The sequence below is a fragment of the Diaphorina citri genome, unplaced genomic scaffold (genome assembly GCF_000475195.1).
Source record: "Diaphorina citri unplaced genomic scaffold, Diaci psyllid genome assembly version 1.1 scaffold317, whole genome shotgun sequence".
Lineage (NCBI taxonomy): Eukaryota > Metazoa > Arthropoda > Insecta > Hemiptera > Psyllidae > Diaphorina > Diaphorina citri.
In genome coordinates this window covers 207,877-215,915 of record NW_007377752.1, presented here as the reverse complement: position 1 = coordinate 215,915, position 8,039 = coordinate 207,877, and positions in this window count along the sequence as shown.

Here is an 8,039-nt window from a genome sequence, read left to right as displayed (position 1 = left end):
GAGCGTGAGAGACCGTGCATAAAAATGTGATATATTCTATTCTATATCCCCCCCCAAACATTTCTACAGGTGTCGGAAATCTTCCCCGAGAAACTTTTGTACATTTAATAAAAGTTTTCATTTGTTTCCCTTTTTTTCACCGACATTATGTGTGTAAATTGGTTGTTTAGATTGTTAATATGAAACAGTAGGAGGGAAATAAGAAATGACTGTGCACAATTTTCCTATAAGCAAAACATTTGTAACCCACAGGGTTATTGTACTAGGAGGAAGGGGATCCAACCCTAGGAGGAAACGGTGCATCCCTCTCCTTTCGTAAGCTTTTCAACCCAGAAGCCAAGAAATAAGAGGGGTTGGAATCGTTTTGTAAGCTAGGGTTGTGGGGGATAATAATAGAAGAAATACAAATGCTGACGAATGTTGTGATTACTTTCCCCCCCCGGCCTCTTCCCTAAGAAAGTTAAGTCGATTATTCGCTACTTTTTCATAAAGTTGTCTTGAGATTCCCTATTTCTGAATTCAAGAAAGTCTTTCGTCAGTTTTCCAAGCCCAATCAATAGGGGAGCTTATTGATTCCGGAAGGAAGGCATGGACAAAAGACTCATTAAGGCAAATTATTGGCTTGTTTATATCGGAGAGTGTGTAGGAGCTTTTCCGTGGTCTATTACCACCGTGTCTCTAGAATTTCAAATACACCAGCATTTTGAGCTGACGAAGTTCCGGTCGATGGGAAGGGGAAGTCTTATTTTGGGTCTGAACCTCTGAACATTTTGACAGTATTGAAATTGAAAATTCAACTCAACAACTCAAGTAGGAGACCGAAAGTAAATAAGGTGTTGAATTAATGAGTTTTCGATACCACTCAGGGCATCATCAGCCCAAGATAGAAAGATGTCGTATAGCAGCAGTAGTAGTAAAAGTATATACCTTCCCCAGGTTCTCGTCATGCTAAAGCCATGGCTTTCCATTATCATCTCCAGAGCGGGTGTATGTGAAATCGTGTGTGGCTGAGATATAACAATCCTACAATACAAACATACAGCACCAATACACAAAAATGCACGCCGTTTCCTCTCATATAAATTAACTTATTACCTCCCAACCACCTCTCCCTCCTCATTCTCCAAAGATAAGAGCCATGTTATAGCTACTAGCGCCATAATTTATGACCTCACGTCCTCTTCATCCGCAAAAGATCCATTTATATCTAGATTCAAGCCGAAGACGAAGAAATGAAGAAAAAGAAAAGCACTCTTTTGAAATTACCTATTAGACGGGTTGTAGAATTCCCCAGGTTCTCGTCATGCTAAAGCCATGGCTTTCCATTATCATCTCCAGAGCGGGTGTATGTGAAATCGTGTGTGGCTGAGATATAACAATCCTACAATACAAACATACAGCACCAATACACAAAAATGCACGCCGTTTCCTCTCATATAAATTAACTTATTACCTCCCAACCACCTCTCCCTCCTCATTCTCCAAAGATAAGAGCCATGATGTTATAGCTACTAGCGCCATAATTTATGACCTCACATCCTCTTCACACCCTGGCCATCTCACTCAGCACCATGTCACTGCTGAATGCTGATCCTACCAGTAGACCATTCAGCACTTCTAATCTTCTTCTTTTTCTTCGCTTTTTCCCGTGTACAGACGGGGTTTGCGTTTTTCGTCAGCCTCTCAATCAGCCCTATAGCTAGGGTGATTGCTTTGGGCTGACATTTGGCTACAAATTTTTAATACAGGTTAAACGTCATTATACCTACATATAACTGTAAAGTCTATAGTGACGGCAGTTTTACCCTTCCTTCGGCGTCAAGCTGCCCGCCTACTCATATTGACCTCACCCAGCCTGAGTGGATCTGGGAAAGGCTATCAACACGGGATTGCCCAGATGGTCACCCGTACTGGTACATTGAATGTGCTGTAGCCACTGACTATTGAGAGCGGGGTTTACCAAATCAGAATTGAGATCAATCTAGGAGCTATACAAGCCTACTCCGACTTCCTAAATTCTTCATTCTTCACATGAAATTTTCTTTTTCTTCAGACTTGAAAAAGAAATCTGTCCATAGAAAATACCTAAGTATAAACTTTTAAGAAAAGAAACAAAAGCTCTGATTTATTGCATTTCAAGCATCACGCTGTCCATTCTAGTCCGCGGGCACATGAAACATATTCCGCAAAAGATCCATTTATATCTAGATTCAAGCCGAAGACGAAGAAATGAAGAAAAAGAAAAGCACTCTTTTGAAATTACCTATTAGATAGGTTGTAGAAAGACTAGAAAGTCCTGAGCCCATAAAACATCCAATGATGGCTGGCAGTGGTGTATGGTGAGGTTTTCAAAAGGGTGACCTAAAAACCCATAATTATTATTTACATACACTGAGAAAAAAAATTAGTGATAGATTTAGTTTGTTGGAATGCCATATTATAGTGTCGAAGATAGGTTGTAGAAAGACTAGAAAGTCCTGAGCCCATAAAACATCCAATGATGGCTGGCAGTGGTGTATGGTGAGGTTTTCAAAAGGGGGACCTAAAAACCCATAATTATTATTTACATGAAAAAATGGGTGATAGATTTAGTTTGTTGGAATGCTATATTATACTGTCGAGCTTCCCGATTAAAGTTCAATACATACATATTAGAGTTCCGAAACCCACAGTCACTCGATTGGTCTTCCGGCACTCTAGTTTTTTTCTCAGTGTATACCTTAGCCCATATATCAGTATGTCGATTGTCCAAGAATCCAGGTTGAATAGTCACTAAATCACTTCCTATTTTCGGTAAGTGGGGGAGTAGAAAAAACCCGTACAGTGAAATAAAGGCGGTACTACCCTAGTTTTCATGGAAGCTACGCCACTACATGGTGATGGCCTGGACAATGTCTATTGTTCATGAAAGTCCATGCAGCTATAAATCATAACCATTAAGATTCTATGAAAAGGAGATGGTAGAGGTAAATACATTTGCACAGAGAGAACGTCCGATGTAAACAAATCATTGTGGATACTGATTGCTTTCAGTGCTGTAGCTTTGAAAGGGGAAGTTCCGGCACTTTTAGTTTTTTTTTTTTTTTTTCTCAGTGTATACCTAAACCCATATATCAGTATGTCGATTGCCCAAGAATCCAGGTTGAATAGTCACTAAATCACTTCCTATTTTCGGTAAGTGGGGGAGTAGAAAAAAACCGTACAGAGAAATAAAGGCGGTACTCCCCTAGTTTTCATGGAAGCTACGCCACTACTGGTGATGGCCTGGACAATGTCTATTGTTCATGAAAGTCCATGCAGCTATAAATCATAACCATTAGGATTCTATGAAAAGGAGATGGTAGAGGTAAATACATTTGCACAGAGAGAACGTCCGATGTAAACAAATCATTATGGATACTGATTGCTTTCAGTGCTGTAGCTTTGAATGGGGAAGCAAACGGAACATGTCCAAAAGGAACTTCAATGTAGGCCCCTTTAGAAATCTTATGAGACCAAGAATGGCTCCTAAACTAAGGCAATTACAATAGGTACTCAGCAAGACCTAACTGTAACTGCCCTCAGAAAGTTACCCGTCTAATCTCAATCAATTTTGGTAGAAACATCCCAAATTCACTTGAAATAACTTGAGCAAAAAAAAAAAAAAAACATTGACAACATCAAACCGCTTAACTTAAAGGTTTGTAAGTTGGTCTCTACAAGTACCAAATGTTTTTTCCTTGAGATCTCTAATCTCTATTTCATCTTCAATTTAGTCAGAACCAGTACAATTTAGGTACTAAAATGTTAGAAGTTCAGACAGAGAGAAAGAAAGAGAGTGAGAGAGAGAAAGCTCTTTTTTTTGTCTGGATAATGACATTGAAGAGAACTTATGGCATCATCGTAGGGCGTCATGGCGCTGCGGAACATATTTGCTGGGAATTTTCACTCCAAAACATCTACTCCCTTGTCTATGATGTGTGTACATTCTGGTCAGGGCCGAATATACTGACCGCATAAATAGCCAAATCGTATCTATTGTTAACAAAAAGATCGGACGTTGAAGCCCCAACCTTGTCAGACGACAGCTACATGGTGCAATATTTACCTCATATCTCTTGGAGGTGCAATGAACAAAGCTTGGTCTGTCTAGTCCTAGTCTGTCAATCTAGATATGTGGACTCGTATTCCCATTGGGGTTGCTTTCTGATGCTTTTGTGGTTAAACCACCACCGATACCCCAGCCCAAAACCTCAATACATCTATACCCATTATCATTCTCTCTTTTTAGTTTTTGCCCATTTTATGGGCAAATATGGGACATCATTATTTTAAGCCTCGCAGAACCCAATCTCAAGCCTGATTCCGTGTATATTATCTATACTTATACTCTGATGACGGTATTTATCGGTTTATTAATAAGTAATAAATATTTATTAACTTAATTATTGTTTATAGTTTTAAAGTTGTAAAACAAACTCTATTATACGAATTGTACAAGTATGGCATGAGAGAAAGATGTCTTCTTGAGTTTTATTAGGTGCATACTTGCATAGGTATAGTACCTACCTAGTATAGATTGTACATAGTATAAATATTGGCGAACTTTCTGATCAAAAGACCCATGCAGCTTGGACCGGAAGTCCAAAACGAAATTAAAACAATATCCTGACGAAATTGCAGTGAAAGTAAAATTGCAGTGTTGCAGAGAGACAGTGGGGGAGTTCCTCAAAAAGAGAAAGGTTCGTGACTATTAAAAAGAGTTCAGGCTGAATTCTAATTAATGAAACAGCTACAATAACAACAACAATAACAGCTACAATAAACAGCAAATTCTCCAATGGAGAAGACTTACCTCATCTCAAAACAATGTAGGTACAACGTTTATACTCTTGATTAAAGCTGGAAGTTTGTAATACAACGTTTATTGGTCTCTTGATTAGAGTTGGGAGGAATTTGCAAGTTGGTAACTCGAGTTGGAAATTTTGCAGGTAACCACAGCAACCAGAGGCAACTTGATAAAGATCACGATCTTGGATCAGTCCAATTTCTGTCTGATAGCTCCTCGATATTAACCCCTTGCTGGACTAACCGGGTTCGATGTCATATTTTGAGGTCCTTGAGCAGGAGATTCAGTCCAACATTTGTCAAAGATGGCTGAATATGTTTTAGTCTTTATAGCTCTTCCACCAAACCATTTGAACATTAACAGCAGAGAGAGAGAGAAAGGAAAGGTTTTACTTTTATTACTCCTTTGATTTTTTTAGTGGATGTGCCAAACATACCAAATTTTCTGATATTTGTTATAGGTACATGCATACTGCGCGCGGCGTACAAGACAGGGTAAATTGGTACTTAATAGTCAAATAATTTTCATAATAGGTAGGTTTAGGCACCTACCTTTTTTTCCATTTATTACATTATTGCAATAGTTCACAAGGGTGTTGGATTTTTCAAGCTCTAGGTACATTACATGCTGGAGTAAAGGGACTTATCAGTCCTATGCGAGCAGTATAAATAAGCACTATTATTATTATTAGGGCTGTGAGATCTCTTATGAATTTGAATCCTTCATCCTTGATTTTCCTCATATGCACCTTTGACTTTTTCTGTTACAATCGATCAAGATGATAACATGTTTTGTATTTGGTATCGTGACGTCATAATTATGCCCACTATACTCAGCCGTCATAATTATGCCCACTAATATGTAGACAGCCATGCGCCAGAATAGACCCTTCAGGAACTTGACGCTTGACGATGTGTATTATAGGGCTGTGAGATCTCTTATGAATTTGAATCCTTCATCCTTGATTTTCCTCATATGCACCTTTGACTTTTTCTGTTACAATCGATCATAATGATTACATGTTTCGTATTTGGTATTGTGACGTCATAATTATGCCCACTATACTCAGTCCTAATATGTAGACAGCCATGCGCCAGAACAGACCCTTCAGGAACTTGACGCCTGACGATGTGTATTTAGACTTTAATAACTTTAATTAGATAAATAACGGTAAAGGTCGTACGTAGCTCTACATTCTACAAAATTACAGAGAACATAGGGTAGGTTATACTATGAGGTCATACTAATCAATTTAAATGATTACATGTTTTGTATTTGGTATCGTGACGTCATAATTATGCCCACTATACTCAGCCGTCATAATTATGCCCACTAATATGTAGACTATTGTAGACAGCCATGCGCCAGAATAGACCCTTCAGGAACTTGACGCTTGACGATGTGTATTTAGACTTTAATAACTTTAATTAGATAAATAACGGTAAAGGTCGTACGTAGGTCTACATTCTACAAAATTACAGAGAACATAGGGTAGGTTATACTATGAGGTCATACTAATCAATGTAAGGGACCGTACAGAACAAAGGAAAGCAGGTCTACGTAAAGAACTAATGGTAAGCCCTCTGATTTTCCGTCATTCAAAGTCTCGTAAATAAGGCCCAAGTAGTATTTGAACCTTTGAATGGAATCTTGTGTAGAGTTTTATTCACTAATCAGGGGCTCATACACATGAAAGTCTGTAACTGTTCTCAACTGGGACACGGACCGTACAGAACAAAGGAAAGCAGGTCTACGTAAAGAACTAATGGTAAGCCCTCTGATTTTCCGTCATTTAAAGTCTCGTAAATAAGACCCAAGTAGTATTTGAACCTTTGAATGGAATCTCGTGTAGAGTCTTATTCACTAATCAGGGGCTCATACACATGAAAGTCTGTAACATCCAACATTTGCCATTTTTAAATGTATCAGCAATAAACACTCACACAAGTATAGTTTAACTTAAAAGGACGAATATCACATGAAGTTTGTCATGACATCGACCTTACATTCTACATGATCGAAAACAATTCTACACGTAATCGAGTTATCGAGATGTTAAGATAGGCGGCCTTGCATGGTATGCTCGGATTTCACCTGTACTTCATTTCTCATATCTGACATTGTATACTAGCACTTCACTTCAGTGAAAATACTACTAAACGTGTATACTAGTATTGTACACAACCTTGGACTTTTTTTTCCATGTTGTAATACGAAGTACAACGTAGAATCACGACACATGTCCGCAATTAAAACGAAACAAATTTATCAACTTCAGAAATAGTTCGGTATACTTGGGTCGCCGGTCGGTAAGGAAGGCAGGCGTGCAGTCAACATGAAATATTCAGAGGTAGAATTTTCCACGGTATGGAAAAGTTAAAAGAAAGCTCTATACCTATGGAGTATGGATATCATAATCATAATAGCTACCCAACCCCTATGACCTGCATTTACATATTAGATGTGCTTGCACCTATTATGTATTTCAAATTTTGATCTGTGGACGACGCTCCTGAAAGCAACTTTATAACTTTGTACTTGACATATGTATAGCAAATTTTTGACTCACAGCAACTACCTATTATAATGGTGGTGCAATGATTTTAAAGGTTTTTATTCTGTAACATTACGTCATAAGTAACCACATAACTTTCGAAAAGTAGGTTTGTAACTTTGTAGAAGATGAAGTTAGGTATTACCTATTACGCTTTTTAGTCCATCTGGGACCTCCAACCATTAAATCCATGTGACCACAACGGATCCCCAAGCTAGTAAACGCAATCGAAATCTCATAGTTGCTTGATTTGACCCAAAAATTTTGATCTATTGAGCCGGGTACTCACGCTCCAGACCTATCGGACAGATGTAGGTCTGTGTCTGTGAGACCACCAGAACGTGTGTGGCGACCTGGCTACTTCCGTCTTCAGACCGTCTAAGAGACATAGAAGTAGGAAGCTTTTTCCGCCACACACACAGTCCGGAGCGTGAGAGACCGTGCATAAAAATGTGATATATTCTATTCTATATCCCCCCCCAAACATTTCTACAGGTGTCGGAAATCTTCCCCGAGAAACTTTTGTACATTTAATAAAAGTTTTCATTTGTTTCCCTTTTTTTCGAACCTTGAAGCAGGCCCCTTTATAGCCCCCCTTGTATGAGAGTTCGTAATTATAAAGGAAAGCAGTACCCAGGCAGGAAAGCAGTATCTAGG